The 21,700-nt window shown below is 39.2% G+C and overlaps 1 long non-coding RNA gene across 5 annotated transcripts in view; it reads left to right on the forward strand.

The window, feature by feature from the left end:
- Positions 1 to 21,700, forward strand: part of LOC108449559 — a 76,141-nt gene that overhangs the window by 44,002 nt on the left and 10,439 nt on the right. For 4 of the 5 annotated variants that reach the window (XR_001865770.1, XR_001865776.1, XR_001865786.1 and 1 more), the window contains 5 exons: positions 1,615 to 1,713; positions 13,661 to 13,759; positions 14,657 to 14,834; positions 15,632 to 15,711; positions 19,814 to 21,654. This is a non-coding gene — a long non-coding RNA (uncharacterized LOC108449559). Of the gene's footprint in view, positions 1 to 1,614; positions 1,714 to 13,660; positions 13,760 to 14,656; positions 14,835 to 15,631; positions 15,712 to 19,813; positions 21,655 to 21,700 lie in introns of those variants that run through there. The other variant, XR_001865771.1, reaches the window with a different exon arrangement.

Genomic DNA, 21,700 nt, shown 5'->3' on the forward strand with positions numbered 1-21,700 from the left:
GATGAAAATCTGCCGATGGCATTAATTGTTTTTATTCAGTAAATCATTGTCATAAACTCTTTCATCTAAGAGTCTTGAAATTGACTGAGGCATTGAGGTGAACTTTTGTGTGAAATTTGCCATCAGTGGATCCAATCAAGCCTACCTCATGGGTGAGGTCGCCTTTGCTGCCTCAGTTGTGAACCTTTGCACCTCTGGCTCATGCCTGGAAATGAAAATGTGTAAATACCTTACACTTACACTACTTCCAGCAGAGCCAGACCCAGGAATTTCTGAAACAGCAGTGCATTGCAGCTTGTGTGCTGCTCCTGGGAGCGGCACGTAGCAGCCACTTGATCGCCAGTGGTTTGGGGCAGATGGAGGAAGATATGGGAGCAAACAGTGAACCAACATAATTGCACTTCTCTCGGTCTCATGGAAGTATAATAACAGATTGAAGTAAAATCACTGTGTTTAAGGATTCACCAGAACAGCCTTTGTGCAAAACTTAATAGGGTCCTCTCCATCCCCTCTTTTTCTGTTGAAAGAGGAGTTAGGTGGCCTGAACAAAGCTTCAAATCTCTATTTCAGCTCTTGGTCTCTGAGACAGATTTTGTATCATCATGTATAACTGCCTTTTATGACAGATCTCAGAAAGAACCACTGTAATTTTCCAGCCAGCAAGAAAAAGAAATAAAATAATTTCAAGAGTTTTCAAGTTTTATTGTTGCTAATGATCAGCTTGCCACAGAAGCTCTAAAGGAGTTGGTGCTACAACTAAGCTGACATAACAGCTAATGCTGCTAAATCAGCTCCCCTCCCTTTCATGTCCTTGGTCTCCTGCTAGATCGTCTCTGACACTAGAGTGAGCCAGCTCACAGAGCTCAAACAAAAAGAAAAAAATACATGCCTTTTTGGTTTGGTTTTTTTTTTGTTTGTTTTTTTTTTTTTTGAGTGTGTCTTTATTCTTAATTGTGAACTGGCCAGGACTTTAATTTCACAATAATTTTGGATTGATGGAAGTGTGCTGTGTAAAGTGAAGCTGTCAACTCCAGCTCTTCCCAACTTGTGCTCCTGCTGGAACTCATGCCCCCTGTTTTGGGAGGCAGAACTTGGTTCTGATCTGGACGAAAATCATCTCCACATTCCACTCCCTAATTTATCTTCAGATTTGTTTAGAGATGCTTTCTTGATATGGCTTATTATATAGCTGTACAAATACTAGGAGGAGGGGACAGAACCTCCTTTAGCTGGTAATTTCCACTTGTTTTACCTGAGACAGAGCACGGAATGGCTACTTCAGACAGGCTCTTGTAAAACTGGACCTGTTTTGCTAACACTAAATCATTTGCCCTCTACTTCTATTATTAGTGAAGAATACAGCCTGATGGAAAGAAAATACATAGGATGAGAAGAGAGTGAACTATGGATAAAACATAATGTTGTCCTCTTCAGAAGTCTTTTTTTTTTCAAAGAAATGGAGATTGGCTTCAATAAGGAAAATATAATCTCTAAAACATTCCTGCATTTTATGTTAGTTACTTTATTCCAGGGGAAGATGAATTTTAGGATGGCACATCAAGGGGCATTTAGAAATGCATCCTTCTGACTTTGTTTTCTTTCTTCTGCTCACAGCACTCAGCTAGACTTCTGGGATCAGCACTCTGCCAACGGCCGCCTTGTTCTCATAAACACACAAAGCCCCAAAAAGAAACCCAGCAAATATTTCCTATGGTAAGTGTGAAAATCCCAGCCCTTGCTGGCTCCTTTCAGCTGAATTTTGCTCCATACTTACTAAGCTGAGTGTATGAAATTAGGGCTGTGTTTTTCAGCAGCTTTTTCCAGTGGCCTTACCAGAACTGCACTTGGTAGCTATTTCTACAGAGTTATTATTATTGTACTGCCATCATCACCAGAGAAAAGAATTGTGGTGCAAAAAGACTGTATAGCATGCACATGGCTAAAGAAGAGTCCTGTGGTACAGCAGATAATTTACCACAGTACTCTGCAACATCTTCCCCTCCCCACCATGCCCAAGCTCCCTCAGCTTTTCAGTTTCTAACATGCTTTTTTAAAAATTTATTTTCTTGTGGGAGCACTGGCTCATGACCCTCCAGAGCTGCAAGGTCAGAGCTTCCTTCCTGAAAAGCTGATGGCAGAGATGTTGTGAACTATGGTACATATGGTTGGGAAGACATTTTGTAGCATCACAAATGTAAGGAGAAAGACCAGTTCATATAATGAGGTGACTTGTGGGTGCAGCACAAAGGCTAACGAGACTTGCTTGGTTTAAAAAAAGATTTTGCTTCTTGTGTGTTGCTGTTAAAATCTATCTGCTGACACAGTGGGGAGGTTATTACAGACTGCTGCAGGATGGATAGCTAAAGATTAGTCTGGCGTTCAAGGGAACCTGCAAAAGCAGTTATTCATGAGCTCACCTTACTCTTCCTTCTGACAGCTGGGAAATAAGTTTCTAGTAAAAATATAGAGAGTGGTTGAAAATCCCTATTTCTTTGCTCTGTGTGAATACTCTTGACAGTTCTGTCCCTGAGTTAGATTTTTGAGCTTTGGTTGCTCTTTTAGGTTACAGACCATCTTTGTCAAGTCCTGGGTTGGGCAGTTTGTGTTATATTTCCATGCTGAAGATACTGGCACAGTTTCCACGGCAATAACTGGAAAATAGCAGAGACAGCATCTTATGTGTACCAAGTTCCCTTAGAATTCTGTTAACAGAACTGGATTTAGGAGTAGCATGAAATACATGCATATCATTCCCCAATGGCTTTAGAAGGAGCTTGATTAATTTGTTTGTCAGCAAAGCCATGCCATGCCAGCTCTGAGCAAGTTGCAACTTCAGGCGTGGAGAAAACCGCACTCCATTTTCCACTGTTGCAGACAATAAGGTGCATTCTGGTTCCCACTGGTCTTTCTTGAAGAGATGTTCAGCTATCTCAGAACTTCATAAGCTGCTGAGTAGCACAACCAGCTGCTGAAGCAGTCACAGAAGCATCATGCACCTGGATCCAGCTCATTTATGGTTGGCACTGCTTGACTTCAGATTTGTGATCGCACCCAGTCCTGCTTTGAGTTCCTAGGAACTGCTGCATTAGAAATGATTGTTCATGGAAATAAAAGTATTAGGAAAAAAATATGTGAGCAGGTCAGGAGCTTGAAATTAATCTACCACTGCTAACCAGAAGGGCCACATTATCATATAGAGTTTGCTGGTTTTGTCTAGGGTAGAGTTAACTTTCTTCACAGTGGCTGGTATGGGGCTGTGTTTTGGATTTGTGCTGAACACAGGGTTGAGAATATCAAGATGTTTTTGTCATTGCTGAGCAGGGCTTGCACAGAGCCAAGGCCTTTCCTGCTTTTCATATGGCCACACTGGTGGGAAAGTTGGGGGTGAGTGGGAGGCTGGAAGGAGACACAGCCAGGACAGGTGACCCCAACTGACCACAGGGACATTCCAGACCACACGACATCATGCTCAGTATATAAAGTAGGGGAAGAAGGACATGGGGAGGATGTTTGGAGTGATAGCATTTGTCTTTCCCAAGTAGCCATTGCATGTGATAGGGCCCTGCTGTCCTGGAGATGGCTGAACACCTGCCATCTCCCATGGGAAGCAGTGAATTAATTCTTTGTTTTGCTTCGCTTGTTTGTGTGGCCTTTCCTTTCCCTATTAAACTGTCTTTGTCTCAACCCATGAGTTTTCTATCTTTTACCCTTCTGATTCTCTCCCTGATCCCACTGGTGGGGGAGTGAGTGGGCGGCTGTGTGGGGTTTAGCTGCTGGCTGGGGTTAAACCATGGCATAGATCTAGATGGATAAGCAGCTGCAGAACTGAACTTGCACCTTTGAGATTTGGGCAATACCCAGTAGCTTTGTGTAGAAAAACCCTTGCTAAACTTTTGCTATATAGGATCACAGCAGAGATGACAGTGCAGCTGCCACTTTTCTGACTCACTAACTCCTCTTAAACCTCCCATCCCCTTGCAATATGTTCCTCACTTGCTACTTCTTTCAGTCCTTATTTGCTCACTCTTTGTTAGCACCAAAATACTGTCCAGCTTTAAAACATTGATGTAAAAGGTTAAAATACAGATGCCTAAAGTTTGGGGTGCTTAGGGAATCTAGGACCTAGAGGTCACAGAAGTGCTAGCATCCCACACCTAATTAGGGGCTCAGGGACAGATTTAAAGCCCACAAGCAGCTGTTCAGGCTCTCTCTCCTAGAGGGGGATAGGGACACCGGTTGAAGTTGGGCACTAAATATTTTGTGAAACTCAGGCCATACTTTGGTATTTGGACGATCTGAAAATTCAAGTCCCATTGATTCTGAGTGGTGTCGCTTGTGTGCTCTGGAAAATGGTTCCTGTAGACTATTAGTTTCAGGCACCCATTTCTAAAAATCTTGAGCTGGAATTGCTAAAAGTTGTTCTTTAGGCCCAGTTCACAGCTCGAGGACTGTTTAAAATACAGCAGACTTTTACGTGACTTCTATAAGATAAGACTTTTAGATATAGTTTATTAAATTGTTCAGTTATTTCAAGAACAATAACAAATCATTGTGGTTTTTCCTGTTTTGTTCTTTTTGTCCCCCAGCAGTTGGTCCCCTCTGCCTTCATTGCCCAAATGTAAATGGGTGCAGAAATTTCCAAATGAAAGTTTATGACATAAATGAATCCCTAAAGATTGATTTCTGTTTTCCTCTGTGAAGTCCACACAGTGGGAGGTGGCTGCTTATCACTGAGCAAGATCATTGAAAGATTTGATGGGGGGTTAAATGAAAAGTAAGAGTTTTCGTACTGGTGTGATGTAAATCCTGTGTCCAATTAAAGCCTCAAAGCATTTTTTAAAAGCTGTATAAAAGGTGAATCATTTCTGTAAACAGCCCTTAAAGTGAAAACCCAACACCTTTGCTGTGGGAGAAGTAATACAATCTCAAATACCTCTGCAAACAAAGAGTCCCTTGCCTTCTGCGAGCTGCTCTCTTTTTTTCAGCAGCTCAGCATGGGGTGCCAGAAAAATCATTAACGGGCCCATCTTGCACTTCTGGCTTTTCCACACCTGCGTATCACGATCTCTGCTGTAACTTTATGGACCGTGAGGAGGCAGGTTTGACGCCATGAAAGACAGGCTCAGCCAACAGCTGCAGGATGGGCAGAAAGCCAGACAGTAAAATGTAAAGAGGAGGAAGGAGAGGGATCACCTTTGAAGTTTACCAAAAAAAAGGGCATGACTTTGACCACTTCCTTTTTTAATTAGCTGTCTCAGGTACATTGAGCCACCAGTCTGAATGGATACTGGCAGGGGGTTGCTGGAAATGTTGATGGTAATACTGTAAGGGTTTCATCACAATGTGCCTATTATTTTATTAAGCATTTTTTTCCCTTTTTTTGGTCGTTGTTTGGGGTTGGTTTGATCTTTTTTTGTTTTGTTTTGCTCTGTTTTGTTAAGTTAAACATCCTAGCAAAATGTCAGGGAAAAGAGCTTAGTCCATTTGGGAATGCCTGAACTACATCTAAAATCTGTATCTTTTGCAAGTGTGAAAAACAACATTAAAGCTATGTTGAAGGGTATTTGGATCCCATACTAGCCAGGAAATTGATCATTACCGTTCCCATAGCAACCAGGACACACCTCCAGGACACACAGGTTGAATTTTTTTAATATATGTATATAGTGTTAACTTTTGGTCAATATCCATGCTAGCACCAGGAGGTTACTTTTGATTTGTACTACTGCAGCTGAAAGCCGAGTTGGAGGGATCCTGTGGAAGAATTGCAGTTTCTTCAGGAACCAAATTTCCTGTGCCCCCAAGAGGCCAAAAGTTTACTTTGAGCTAGTATGTCCCTACTCCTGTCTATGCATGTTAAAGTGTGTTGGGAGAAATGCAAACTGCTGTTGTCATCCATGTAGGAACATGTATATGCATTTAATTTACAAGACTGTAAGTTAAGAGTAAGTATTTTGATATTTTTAATCTATGTTAGGGTCAGATCCAAAGATAAAACTCTAATAATTCAGAACTGAATGAGTTCTCTACCAGGTAGAGAATTTCTGTGGGGTGATGAAAGGATGATACAGTGAAATCCAGAACAAGTTCAGCGAGTATTGCTCAAGCCTCAGAAAATTAATTTGGGAATTTACTGGGGATACAAAAAATCATTCAGACTGAACAGGGTGGGAAAAAATCAACAGAATTATCTACTGTCCTGATGTAAAATGCAGAGTGATCCCCCAGTAAAGTCCAAAGATGTAATATCAGTGACATAAAACTTCATTGTGCTTTGTAACTGCAGTAGCCTTGAGTATGTTCAATGCTTGATAGGAAAAAAAAAAAGGAAAAAAGAAAAAGAAAGAAAACGTAACATTGGATATTACTATAAATCCACCAAATTCAGGTAGAAATTTAGCTTTATACAGGAGTTGAATGTGGTCCTGTGTGCCAGTGTGTTTTAAAAGCTTTAAAAAAGGGAAAAAGGGGACACCAAAGTGTGAATTGTGTTACACACAGGTGATTTGTATAATGTAAAAAAATTTTTGGAGCATGGAGTAATTATTCACAAGTGATGTTTTTTATACGATACTTTTAAGCAAAAAATGAAAAAGAATGCTTAGATTCATGTTGATAAACTGTAGTTGAACTACGTAATTTGATATATCATAGGTAAAGAAAAACATGTACGTAAATTAGTTTAAGATATCATTTAATTTATTTTTAAATAATCTGTTTTTAGTAATCTAGTATATACTCTAGTATAATAAATCTGTCTGTCATTCCTTGATGGACTTTTTTCTGTCTTTGGGCATAAGAATTACCAGAAAAGCATACTAGGGATCATGTGGATAGATAGTTCTCTTCAGCTGAAATCATTCCTAGTTTAGAAGTGTTGATTTAATTTTTTAAGATCAGGTACTGTAGACAGACTTCATGGTATAATCTCATTACACTAATGGCCTTTAAAACGTCTGTCGAGTGTTTATGGCTTGTTGCACTCTTTACTTAGTTAAGCGTACGACAAAAAATTTTTCCCAGTATCATATTACAATAAAATATGAACAGATAACAGCTTTGTGTAGAGGATGGTAAAATACAGGTGAACCAATAGTATAGCTCATAAATTTTTTGGTTTATTTTTATGAGACTCTTGTCAAAACCTATACATTTTTTTAAGGACTTGGATCTTGGAAAATTCTGTTAACTTCAAAAGTTTTAGGCTTGTTAGGTTATTGGAACTGTAAAACTGGAAGATTCTTTTCTTTTAAAGAAAAGATAATCTAAACCACTCGTCTTCCCACTGCAGCATCAAATAATACCCACTCATTGTTAATAGATATTTATATAACTTTTTCTCAGGCACCTGCTCTCCCTGTCAAACTTGGTCCAGAGTCCCCTTTTCCTTACCTTTAAAATGTGTATTTCTCAACCTGGAACCTTAACCTTCTTCCTGCAACTAAAGCCATTCCTCTTTCTTTAAATTATTTTTTAATTATTTTTCCCCAGTAACTAAATAAATAGGAAAAAAAGGTATCAATTCCTTTACACAGGTTTGCAGATTGTAATTTCTTCAGTTATTTTTTTTTTTTAAGCTATCACCATTTTAATTACTTGCATTTTCTAAACTTCTGTTGCCCGTCATTGTTCTCTTCAGCTGTTCTGTGTCCCTCTTGAAGCAGCTCACACACATCTGGATGTGGTGCTGCCTCGAAGATGTAATGCAGCATAATGACTGAATTATTATGTTTTGTGATTTCCAGCTTGGGCTTATGCTTCTAGTTCCTCTTGCAGTGTTTGGGTTTGCTAAGCTTGCAATCCTCTGTAGTTAACTGAGCTTTCACCTCATGCCCTGAGCAGCTGCTTGGCAGCCTGGCTTCATGTAGTGCATTATTCTTGCCTGTGTGCACTGTCTTGCATTTGTCTGTGCTGGATAGCCTGCTGCTGCTGCTTCAGACCATGCTTTCAATTTGTCCAGATCACTTTGTATTCTAAACCCAGCTTCCTGGTAGTCTCTTCCCACCTAGTGTCATCCACAGGTTTAATAAAATTATCCACTACTCTGTCACTGCATGATGTATTATGGACTCTAAGATTAATACAGGAGGAATATAAATAGAGTTTGTCAAAAGGATTAAAGCTGTGTCTAGCGGTTCTAATAGTGGTCCTCAGAATACTAAATCAGGAGCCTCACTGATTAAGTCTATGGATGTACAAGGACTTGTGGCCTGGAAAAGGAAAGGGGTTGGGAAGAATTAGGAGAAAAAGAAACAAGGTCCATCTTCCAGACAGATATACAGCCTAACTTCCTGATAATGTATTAGCACCTCTAGTGACAGAACTAAATATTGAATTGGAGATACCAGAAATAATTACTCTGTTGAGGCTAGGCTCAGTTTTCCCATATGTCTTTGTTCCAGGTGATTTATGAATGCCAGTAGGGTAAAAATCTAACACATAGTTCTCCTTTTCACACTGAGTTTTGGTGATGGCTATGTTGTCCTCACTAGCTGACTGCCTTTTTTTGTACTGACATAAAGGAGAATCTCTGTAAACCACCCCCAGGTGAGCCATGACTGAAATCGTGCTGCTCTCAGGAAAATAGACCTGAGTTCTGTCATGTCTGCGTCAGAGAGATAACTTTTCATAAAGGGCCCCAGAAATACCTTTATTATTCTTTTGGTACCTTTCAGCCCTAGCAACATGGGGATCAGAAAATCCTGCGAGTTAAGGGGAGTAGGTTGGTATGGGAACTGTCCAGGAATTCCAGTGAATCCTGGAGATAGGGGGGAAAAAATTAAAAGGCATTTTCATTCACATCAGCATGGAATGAGGGCTGTAGCAGACTGTAAGCTCCCATGCTGTTTCACAGTGTGATGCTTTGAATGAGCCTCCACATGGGTTTTTCTTCTTTTTAAAATTTAAACTGTTATCAAGTTTTTTTCTCAAAGTAGGAATGGTGAGGTCTCATTGGAAGAAGTCAGAGTATTGCACACTGAAACAATTGGCAGCCTCCAATTCCTGTTTATCCTGTTAGGCTCACATTTTGGTATTTCTGTTTTATGCTAAACCTGGATCTTTGATTATGTCTCACAGCTGCAGCTTTCTGGTCCCTCAGAATTGCAGAGAAGGCCTGAGGAGCCTTGGGAGGAGATGAGTTGTCCCAGCAAATCTTCACAGCATCTCTCTGTTATCCATGCTTTCTCCTCACTCCCTCACCTCCCAGCCCAACAAAAAACCCAAGGGTTTTTGAACTCTTGTAATTAGATCTGTCTGGGAGAGCAACCAAAGTGTCAAGGTTTCAAAGAGAAATTCAGAAAAGTCAAGAGCAAGTAGAGACTTGAAAAGGGAAGTCGAAAAAAAAAAAAAAGCTGGTCTTTATCATGGTAATAGTAATGAAGCCGAGATGCAAAAGCCCAGACGAGGGCTGGGTTACTGTACTGTGAAGTGCCAGGGCAGCATCCCGAGCGAGCGGCTTAGGGAACCACGCAGCTGCTGCGGGGCCCAAGCCTTGGGACTGCTGTCACTCGGGCATGTCTGGTTTCCCCTCGGAGGAGCGATGGAGCAGGAAACACTAGAGAAGCGAACTCCGTGCTGTTTGCGGGTGGGGAGCGTTTGGGTGACGAAAGAAGACTTCTCCTGCTGGAGAGCCTCGCCGCAGGGGGCTGAGCGGCCTCCCAGCCGGGATGGCCTCCGGGTTCGCTGGGCCCGCAGCCGTCCCGAGGCGGTAACACCGCGGCTTCCCTGGCTGGGCCCCTCTCTCCAGGTCTGCAACAAGGCTTTGTGCTCGGGGGCATGCTGGACATGGGAAAATGGATCGTGGAAAATGATTTCTCAGCGCAGGAGCCCCCGTTTCTGTGAAGCCGCCGCACAAGCTCCCCGCCTCTGTGCATGCATTTCGCCCCCGGGGTATCTACTCCTTCGCCTGCAATCAGGCTTCTCATCAATTAGGCAAATTGACTGCAGGAGTGAGCTATTTCCTACTCCCGGCAACAAAACCGGGTTATGTTAACTCCGTATTTCCCAGGAACCCTGGTCTTCTCCACCTTAGCTATTTTTTTTTTTTTTCCCCCAGACGCGTAAAGGACTAAATTATGAAAAAGCAGAGGGTTTCTAGTAACTTTGGGCATGCTCTGTTACTGCAACCAAAATAATTCTGCCAAGTGTGGGAGGATTTTGGTGATCCTTAAAAAAAAAAAAATTACTTTGATTCAAAAGGACAAATATTCTAGTTAAGCAGGGATGGGATCATTTGCTCCTTAAATCCCAGTAAAGCAAAGACACGGTGCATGTGAGCAGATTCACATATACCCAGAGAACTAGTGCTGTATGTGTTTAAATCTGTCGGTGCTACAAGCGGATATGACGTGCCACTTAACAAATACAGCTTCAAAAGTCCTGAGGACAGAAGTTCCAGATGAAAGTTAAGCTGCACTTTCCCTTTCTGTTGTTCTTCGTAGCAAGGAATTACTTCTATCAGGGTCTGCAAGAAGCCCTGCACAAGCAAGTCACTGAAGTCCCAAAGACTCCACATAGGAACAGGCATATTGGGGGGTCAGTGCCAAAGAATGTCACATCTGTTCTTAAACATTATTTTACATATACCAGATTGTTTCGCAGATTGTTTCCAAAGATGTCATCAGGCGACGCTGTTCTGATTTAATTTGCTGATTCAGGAGTTTAATTCACTGTAACTTGTAACTAGTGTTCCATATGGGACAGAAAAAAACATCCCCCACAGTGCTGTATCAGTTTCTTTCCTTGTGCAGCCAAGCAGCCCACCGAGCATATGGCCCTGCTCCTGTTTCTGTACAGTCCTACCCATTGCTTTAGTCTCACTCTAGTGGAACACAGAATGCTGAAAGTGTTTTATAATGAGTCACCCACACCAGTATTTCATAAATTGAAATTGGACCCTGCATTAAGAACGATTCCTGAAATCTTCTGAAGCTCAGCTCCAGAGCCTTAGCTTACAGTTGGTCCTGAAGTCACTCAGGAATTTTAGAGAACAAATAATTCTCATTAGAAATAAAATAACTTTTTTGCTTTTTTGCTAGACTTGCTTCCTTCAAGAGGCAGGCAAATAATTCAAGCTGCTGAATTCATGCAGAAAACCAAAATAAAGACCTCAATGAATTTGCCATCATACACATATAAAAATTAAAGATTGTTGAAATTAAAAACTTGCTACTCAAAATCATTAATGACAATTTATTCATTTTAAATTATATGTAGATATACATTTCATATATGAGGGATACAGTTACATATTAAAATAATGAAAAGCAGACAGTATTAGTGAAAAGTCATGTTTGCTTGCTGGACCAGTCATCAGAGTAGGGGAAGTTAAAAATTACCTATTTTCAAACATATAATATAAATTTTTTTTTATGAAGAACATTATATCTCTCTACAGCTATTCCAATATAGTAAAAAAACCCTGTAATTAAGCCAAAGATTTTTTTATATTCAATCTTTTTTTTGTCAGAGCATTTCTGAGTCCAGTGCAATACTTCATCAAATGAATTGAGTGAATAGGAATTTCAGGAGGTCATCAAATGTCCAGTGCTACATAGTATTATGCAGACAATGTTTATCTCCTTATTGATTTAAACAGGGAAATTCCTTTGAGTAAGCTCAGTTCATAATAGACACAGAGTCTAATTTATTTTTTTTTACTTACAAATCAAAACCTGTAAAAGGAGTAAGAAATATTTTCAACATGAAAGACACCTTTTTTATTTGCTTTCTTACTGTGGCATTATCAACTTATTTGACAACTTATGATTATGGAGGTCAACTACTGTCATTATGTACAAAAATCTTTAATGTTGTATTAAGATATATTCAGGTCTTCTGAGTTTTATTTAAAAGGGCAAGTAACTCCACTATTTAACAGATTTATGTAAAATTTAAAAAGACATTATTATACTAGCTTTTGATTTACAAATATTTCTTTTTGTTTCTCCATTTGCAAAAATGATGGCAGGGTGTTATTCACAATTATTGACTACCAAAATAGTGGGAAAAAAAAGTCCCAAATATTAAAAATCATTAAAATAACTGATGCTAATGCTCCCATGTTGACCATGTGCTCAAAAAACTGAAGTGACTAAAAAGCTGATTCAACTTCAGATTTATTTCCCTGTGTATAACATCAAATTTTGGCAATGCAAGGTTATAAATTTGTTTCATGCTCAGTGTTACGTGAATAAATATATTTCTGTTGCACCAAAAGGCCTTAGGGACAGAGAACCAGATCAACACAAAGAAAATCCCAGCTGCACTAAGACCAGATCACTGTTTTCCCATTTCAAAGTCCTTTTCCAACTTCCAGAGCATTAAAATAGAAATGTAATGAATCTTGTTCTAGGAACGTGAACTGGAGGATCAGAGTGGTGACTTGTATGTGTTGTTGTTAAAGAAAGTCCTCTCCTTGTAGAACCCCAATCTTGTTCAGGAAGCTGAGGGACCTCCTTGAAAACTTCTTGCTTAAGCTTCACTGAAGCACTTAGGAATACCCCTGGCTCCTTAAGAGAGAGCAGCCTCAGTGTTTTGATGGTCTCTCGTGTTTTAATGATCTCAAGGACAAAGTCACAGTGAGGCTTCATTTTAGATAGAAAGCTAAACTATTTAAAATTTACCCTGACCCATGTGTTCATTCCCGTGAAACAAAGCCTGTTTCCATACTTGAGCTCTGATAAAGCACTTGCTTTTATGATAAAAGACTCTCAGTCCTCCAGAAAAACAGGAGGTTGTTTGTAGTGCTGGGAGAGAACCAGAAGAGCCCCAGTATGCAGAGGTGCACATTTTCAGTGTAGCTCCACAGTTAGATACCAGGCCTGCTGTATTGCTTAAGGGACAGTGATTCAGCAGCAGTGACAATATCTGCCATATATTCATGGATTGATGAGCTTTAGTTCTTTCCTCCAAGCATGATATTCTATTTGCTGCTACTTGGAGCAGGAGGCTGGAGCAAAACAATGAGTTTGCAGCTGCTGAATGTGTTACAGTTAGTAAGCAAATGATCGCAGCTTTCTTTTCTGCTTTGTTTTTTCTTTTTTTTTCTTTTAATGAAGACCTTGCCAGGCAAAATAATGACTAAAGCACTTTCCTAAGGAGTATTGGTACTGGGGTGGGAGAAGTGGGTGTCTTAAGTAAAACTAACTTTTCAGTGAAAGCTTTTAGAGGACAGATGAGCATGAGAGGCAGCGTTTACACATGGAAACCTTTGAAGCCACCTTGTAGTTTGGTATGATTGGCATAAAGCTGAGTTCAGGACTGAGGCAGCAGAAATCTGGTAATCCCAAGTGCCAGTTTGTGGGCAGACAAGGCCTGTAGGCTGAACATCCCCTGGCACTTGTTCTCATCAGAGCTAGCTCTAACCAAAATTTTTATTTTAACAATTATTTGAAAAAGTGCACTTCTGGTAGATCAGTGGGAAATCTGCCCAGAAGACTGGAGGGGCAGGAGTTCACATCTGTTTTCAACCTCTCCCTGTTCCGCATTACTTTTATTGAAATAAAATGAGTTCAAAGAAATTGGCACCAAGCGTAAAGTAATACATTTAAAATAGTTTTTGTATCTACATTTCATGTTTTTATTACCTTGCAGGTTAGAAATGCTGTATTCTCAAGTATGAACCATTAAAAAAGTTTATTTTTTCTCGATCTTCTAGGCTTTGAAAATGGGCTTTAATATCTCATGATATTTAATATCTACAGATAAGCCTTTCAAGCAAATGATATCAGAACCTTTACAGAATACAAGTTTGCAGGTATGAGTTCAGAACTGTTGTAAAACTTTTAAGCTTTTATTATTATAGTACACCATAAAAAGAAATGCTGAATATTTGCTACTAAAAAGAGAAATAAAAGTCAAAGGGAAAATCTGAGAGTAAAGGCCCATTTTGTTTAAATTAATTTCTGATTTTTTTGATATATCAATGACAGATATTTGACTAAAGAACAATTATTTCAAGAAATAAGATAGAATTAAGGAATAAATAAATACTCCCCTTATTTAGCTAATACTTTGCTGAATATCAAAACCAAAAAATCCCATTAATGGCTTATGATAGTCTCAGACTGTGGGACATTCTTACTGAATTAAGGGATGTATGGCTCTTCTGAAGAAACAAAACCTTTAAATACTATTCTTTTACTTTCTTCTTTTGCATTATTCCTCCAATTGCTTCTTCATACTGTGTATTTAACAAGCAGTGCGCATGGAGGTATTAATTGTGTTACTCTGGTACAGGAAACACATAAAATAGGAGTTAATTTTGACAGCATTTTTTTTTTCACCTATTTTTAAGCACCTACTTTAAGTGTCTCACCTTCTCCCTATCTCAGCCATCCTCTGTCACTTATGATGAATCGAGGCTGGTGAACTCAGAACTGAGTTAGCCATGAACCTCACTCCCCAGGTCAACTGGCAGAAATGAACTTTCTTATTCATTCCAAAATTCAGTCTAAAACTACGGTCTAGGCTCAAAGGCGGTGAACAGTTCCAGTAACTAACAGAAGTTTCAAGCCAAAGCTTGAAAGATGCATTCAGTTCTGACCACGTTATTGATTGTGACCATATTTGATCCCCTTTAGCTGCATTCACTATTCTCTGAGGGTGCAGAATTGGTTTTTGTCACTCAGCTTTGTTTTTCTCTTATCCTGAGGTGGATTATTTATTTCCAAGAGAACATAAATCAACAAGTGTCACTGAGAAAGTGAGGAGGAAAACACATTTCCGGTTTTGGCCAGAAAGAAGCATCAGGGACAGCACTGCAAAAGATCTTCCAAAGCATACAAAGTTTTCTATGAATTGAGAAATGAAGATAATGGGGTCACAGAAATGTGAGTATATTTCTCCACATAATGATTCAAATCAGCATACATCCTAGATCACAGCCTTTTTTGCAGGAAGCTCTATCTAAAGTTTATTTCTACAAGAGTAATAGTAGTTCCTGTGAGTAAAATGCCTATATTCTTTCATTCCCTGACTGAAAGCAGAAACATGATTTATTATAAACAGTAAGGTCTCCAATGCCCTTTTCTTTTTGTAACTGTTTCAGAACAATGCAGCACTGAAAGTAATAACACATTCAAATACAAGTAGGTGTGAGCTTTCAAATATACTGAAAGTGAATATTCAGAACATCACATCCTGGTGTTTGCTTCTGATGTTAAAAACCTGCTGTGCAAACCAGGATGCATGTTTTCAAAAGTCTATAACTTTGCTGTTTTGAAGCCTGATTTCTTCAAACAGAGCAAGGCACATATTTACCTTCCAAGGATTTCTGCCATTTGTGCCGACTTTGGTACCCTTGAAAGAAACTGATTTTGACTTTCCTTGAATGCAAAAGTATATGCAAATAAAATTTTCACAGCTCATTTTTAAATAAATTTTTTAGGTGTTCTAAGAAACATTTCACTAATAATTTCTCTTCGGTTGAGGTCGGGAAGGTTTGATGTTGAGAAGAGATGCTCTAAAAAACAGACAAGACAGAAAATTAATTTATTACAATACAAAAAGTATATCTAATATAATTGTACTGCAAACATAGCACTATGCTGTAAATATTTAAATTAGGTCTATGAAATTAATTTCTTGTAATAAGCCTTTTCAGAGGTGTATTTTATGTACCTTGCAGAAATCCAGTGCCAGTGCTTTAGCCCCACAAGAAGTAAACCTCTGACTCTTCAGGACATGGCTCTGAAGCATCCAGCGCTGGTATGTTGCTCCTCATAGATTCCACACAATTGTGTTTGGTTCCATAAATCTCTTGAATCAAGTTTGGAAGCTTTGTCTAATTTAAAGGAAGATCTGGGTTTGACTTTGCACAAGTCTGAATGCAGCAACACACAAAGATTTCAACTCTACTGCTGTATATAGGCATGCACATACTGTTATTAATACTTCTGCCCTAAAATGTAGTACTAGGAACTTTAAAAGTACAAGTTTTGGGAGTCTGATTAGGAGTGGATCTGATGAAAAATGAGAATTCATGAATTTTGAAACATTCTCCTTCCTGAAAAACAAAAAAAAAGAAAGTAAAATATTTTGTTCTCACCCACAAAAGAAATCCCAAGATTCAGTCTGGCAACAGGAAAACTGAATTTTGACTTGAAAACTCAAAAAGTCCCTCATTGAATCACTGATGTTCTTGGCTCCGATGGTGTTATTTTCATTTGTTGTAATGACACCAAGTGCTCTGGGTCAGCTCAGTTAACCTGAGTTCTTTTGACTCACAGGGGCTGTAACTCAAAAAAGAAAAGAAAGGAAAGTACAGCCTGCCTCTGTCAGGCTCCCACATGACCCCATGCTCCTGTGCTACACTCACTCTTGAATCCTCCACTTACCAGAGTGGGCACCTCCTTGCATCACACATAAAATAGGCTGTGCAGTCCAGCCAAGGGAGCCCCATGAGAAATAAGCCAGTATCCTTATGTGGAATCCAGCTCAAAGGCAGCCAGGTGTTGTGCTTGGCTCCAGACACTTAGACTGGTTTAACAAACAGTAGTATTGGGACTCAGATTTGACTTAAAACCGGATTATTTTTTGTATTGATTTTTCCAATTCAAATTATACATATTCTGTGAAAATGCTTACTTCTGTAAATACTGTATTTTTCTCCCTTAATGAAGCTAATTAAGTAGCAAAGTACTGAAGTATTTTCAAATAAGATGATGTAACTACAATGATGATACATCTCTTGTTCAGGACTGACTGATTCTATGAATTTACATGGCTTAATTCTTCGGTGTAATGGTGAAATTTTGTTTGGTCTTTTAACTTTAAGTAGCTAAATCAAGGCTTACTGATTGGACTAATTATGCAGATAAAGAAGAAATCTCCTAAACTGGAAAGGGACTACTAAAATATAGAAGCAAGAAATGGCTTTTTTATAACTTCCCCAAAAGCTACATCAGGTACAGACTATCTATAAATACTTGGAATTTTTGGTATTAACAATCATTCTGGCCTTACATGAAGACAAGAATTTTTGCCACTCTTTCATCTTCTTCTGCAGCAAATCTGTAAAGTGATTTTTCAGAATGGTTGGTATTGTTGCAACTCAAAGCTTAAACTGCTGTAATGAAACCTGAGTTTCTCCATTTGAGCTAATACACTTCCAGTACTGAAAACAGCAAAAACAGTGATTTTTTTCTTTCTTTTGTACCACAACTGAATTGGAAGGAAATATTTTCCAGTGTAGGACCTTCCATGTACCAGTATGTGCCCGCAACAAAACTGAGTGTGAATCAATAAATTCAGCTTTCCAGGAAACAGTAAAAATAAGCATATTTAGAAGTGTGTTCATATTCTTGGTATGTTGTAAAACATGGTTTTGAGTTTCATTTTGTGGAAATCTTCATATCTCACATATGAGTGGGCTGTTTTACACTCTCTCAGTAGCTGCTCATAGAAATATACAGACCATGGTAGCAGAGAAAATACCCTCAGCTGTATGAGAGAACACAACTCTTGTAATGGGAGGGATGAGAACATTTTAAAGAATCAAAGATGGTCAGTGGAGAAGAAAAAAGAAACACTCTCATAGATGAGTCATTATTTTCAACTAAAAATATCCACTGAGAGCTAGGAGTTTCAAAAAAATTAAAAAGTTAATCATTCATTATGGAGAAGAAAATGTGTAAGCACCAGAAAGTTGTGTGAGATAAAACACCCAACTTGTATATATGTAAAAATTGTTTCCCTCGCTCTTTAGAACATGAAAGGGACAGGCAAAATGTTTTTCCTCTCACAGCTGTAAATTGCAAGGCAAATTTAGCCAGGTACGTAAAGTGCCTTCCTGGTGCCTGAGGACTGACTGGCCAACTCTTGGTTCGTTTAGGCATGGATGGAGTCAAAGTGCCAGCAACACCCCCCCAGCTGCGGCAGGAAAAGCCCTACAGCAGGTATTACTAGACTGTGTTTAGCGGCTGCTGCTAAGTAAGCAAGCCTTTGGAGGGTACTTATCACACCACAACCATGCAAAAGAGATTGGGTTTAAGACTTGAACACCCTGGTTACTAGCAGGACAGGGATGAGTATATAAGGACAGTGCAATTTCCTTGCAGGGAAAGGAACTGGCAGGACAAGTTAATTTTTTACTTCCAGGAATCGCTGCTTGTTTTGTTTATCTTGCACAGAACAAAGCCTGTCTTAAAACAGTGCAACTGAAATAATAAATGGGTGAAAAGTGAAACCAGCAATGAGTATTCAGAAAAGAGCAGAAATGGGATTGGTCAGCTTGTTTTGTAAGAACATGACTATTCTGATAATTCACGTTCACAGGGAAAATCTTCCTGAGTTTGATAGTGCTCTCTTTTGAGCCATGTTTCTTTTCAGATTTGATCAAGAAATTGAAGTTTAATCCAATTTTATTACTGAAGAGTTTAATCCCCAGGATAGCTTAATTTCCAACTACCAAATTCAGAGTTCCAAGTACAGCAGATAAAGAGATGGGAAAAAAATTCATCCATGACAAATGAAGAAAGTTTTCCAGCTTTTACTAATCTCTTAAAGTAAAATTTAAAAGAAAACAAAAGTTTTAGCAAAATAAGGTGTCCTGTTTCTTTGCCTTACTATCCAGGCAACAAGTCAGGGAATAAAAATGCTGTTTACAACAGACACGAAAGCTTACAAAAGAAATTAGTAAAGACACATTTTGTGGAAGTCACCTAAAATCCAGAACAAAGGTTGTAAGATTTTTAAATGGTATATTTCTGCACTTAACTGCTAATAAAAGTGGGTACTAATTGTTAGGCCCAAGAGTTATATGGGAGGGACAATTAACATGTTGTTCTGTTTTTGAAGTATCTGTCTGCATTAACATAGGGCATTGTAGTGCAGATTACATTGAAATGCTGACGACTCTGCTGTAATATTGCTAGGAGGAAAACACTCAGTCCTACAGCAAAGAAGTGATATTAGTTAACTTAGAAAAGGTTGGTATTGCTCTGGTTTTGATATTTTAGATGGCCTGCTGGATAAGTAAAGATATATATTAATTTCTCACAGCCATTTGATGTTTCTTTCCACAAATAAATGGTTTCCACTAGGAGTTTTTAACCTAAAACAAAGCAGTTCTGTATACAAACAATACAAAAGTTGTGACATTAACTTCTCCCTGCTAAATCTCTCAGGATACAGAAAAAATTCAAGTTTTAGATTTAGAGAAAAATCATATCACTGTCGGTCAGGTTAGTTTTCCTTGTAGCAGTCAGCCCTGTCTAAGAGAAACCAGTACTTCTGAGCTGCTAACAAAATATATTTAGATCAATGTGTCAAGATCAAGGAAGTCAATATCTTCTATAGCCTTGCCATATTAGATTTTCAACTTCACATTGTCATATCTAATTGTTTTTGTCCAAATGCCAAACAAAGGGAGAAAAAAGGAAAAAGAGATAGTTAATTGTCACAAGCAGAGCAAAAGAAGCATGTTTGTTTGCACATGTTAATCAGTCCCCCTTGTGTGTTTTCGTTTTCCCCTTCGTGGGTGTGGGCAGAGTGTGGATAGAAACAACGAACAACTTCTAACCCAACAGCTCTGCTTCTTCCATCATTTCCCCTTCCCCTTTGTTGTCTCCTGCAAACAAAGAAGTTTCTCCTACCGGGCTTCTCCTTAGCTTACCAGATCTGGCTCCTTTCTGCTCCCATTCCCCCACTGCCCCATGGCCCCTTCCCCCACCGCCTTGCCTGTCTCCTGCCTATTCCCACTGGTTTTCCATCCTCCCTCCCATCACTCCTGGCTCTTTGTTCCCACAGGGCTCTGGGATGTGCAGCAGGAGCTCAGCTCTTTCTTTTTAATTCTTTTTTTCTTTTTCAGGGAGGAAGCATGGAACATTTGAAGCTCCACTGACAGCAGACGGGAAGATAGCAGAGAAAAGAAGAAACCATCATATGCCTTAAGAAAATGGTATCATAAAACACATCCATGTTTTCCTTTAGAAGAAGATACAAAAGTCCCAAGAAAGACTGTATGCAACTTGCATGCAACTGAGACAGATTTCTGTTTGAGTGATCTGTACAAAATGGAGAACTTTCCTTCACAACAAGTTTAACAACATTTTAAGAAGCACGTTTATACCTGTGAAGGAAAGTGAAGAGGGTGGGGTGAAGTTGTTTCATAAGGTTTTCAGAGAGCTCTTTCACATAGAAATAATGAGTATATTTTCAAATCCATGTACAGACATTTAGCAAGGAACTATAGCTTTCTGTACTGGAGCACAGCAAGGCCTCAGGTGTACAGCATACCATGATACCTGATACCATGAAGGTGGTCTGGATAAGAGAGTTATAGTCTGTCCAAAAAGGATGAGAAAGCAATGCTATCATCATTTTCCCGGCTTTGGAAGGGCATATGCCATATTTTTCATGAAAACCATAAAAACCCAACATTCACCTACACCATATTTTGATATATTTTGCATAACTGCAAAAACAAGCTTAAGCAACCAAGAAAAAATGTTTACAGAGTGATGTGTCTGTCCTTACCTATCTCAAAATTAACTCTATCCCAGCTGAATCCAGGACATAAAGAAAGGTAAGATCAGAAATGAAGCCCCTTTTATTTCTAATCAGGTTCTCCAAACAGTTTTAAAAGTCCTGCCTGCTTCCAGGCTATGCTTGAGATAATCATGTGTTACATAAAACCTAGTTAAAGGAACAAGCAGCAGTCAGACCAGTCCAGCTTAGACTGCATGGCAGTGCTGAGAAATCTGAAGGTGCCTGCAAATTTGTTATCCCTAATATCAGAGATCAAAAGAGTAAAGTGCTGCTCTGCAGCACAGCACATAAATTACTTTATAAGGGAATTCTCATGCATCCTGATGGATCTATGAGAACTGGCAGACACTAATAGGCAGTAAAATAATTTCTCTAGAAGTTCACTTCTGCTGTTTGTTTGCATACCTCTCTGGGACAGAAGTAAAATTTGCTACTGTTTCCCCCTGAATCCTCCTCCCACGCATTGAAAACAATGAAATTCTATTTGAATTAGGACAACAGGAGAGGCAATTTAAAGGGGCACTAAAGATTCAGTCTCTTAATCACAACTGTGACAAAATGCTGTTATCTTTGCCACAATTCCCTGGCAATTTACAGTACACTAGTGTAAAAGGAGGAGACCTTGCATTGCAAAGAAACCTGACCAAATAACCAGATCTTCATCTACTGATTCCCCTTTCCTTGCACTAATTCACAAATCCTAGGGATCACCAGGTACTCTGCCATCCTGAAGCCATTCAGGAGCCCTATTTTGACCCTGACATTGAATCTAAAGTTATTTAGAAACCGAAGTCAGTGCAGACGTTGGCTTCTGAATAACCCTTTTAATGAGGAGGGCATTTCAGTAGGACTGTGTGAATGCACACCAGCAGCCCCATTAGGCTGCAATAGCAGCTTACGAGTTTTTGCTATAGGGGCATCCTAAAACTGCTCTGGCTGAACTGTGGTTTCTGCTGCTCTCCAAAAGGGACTCCCTTCCTGCGAGTAAGGCAGAAATTAAATTGTTGGGCAGGTTTTCCCTGCAAGGTCCTGGAACTCTAGATTGCCCCAAGTCTAGCAGTTGTTTGAGGGTATAAGAAAAGAAATACATAATTAGGAATTTGAGAAAGATCTGAGGACTTTGAAAATAGTATCCCAAAGCAAAGAAGATCTAAAGAAAAAGTTAGGATTTTTTCTTTTATGTCACTGCTGTGCTGATTTCCTGCTG

The sequence above is a fragment of the Corvus brachyrhynchos genome, unplaced genomic scaffold (genome assembly GCF_000691975.1).
Source record: "Corvus brachyrhynchos isolate BGI_N302 unplaced genomic scaffold, ASM69197v1 scaffold70, whole genome shotgun sequence".
Taxonomy (NCBI): domain Eukaryota; kingdom Metazoa; phylum Chordata; class Aves; order Passeriformes; family Corvidae; genus Corvus; species Corvus brachyrhynchos.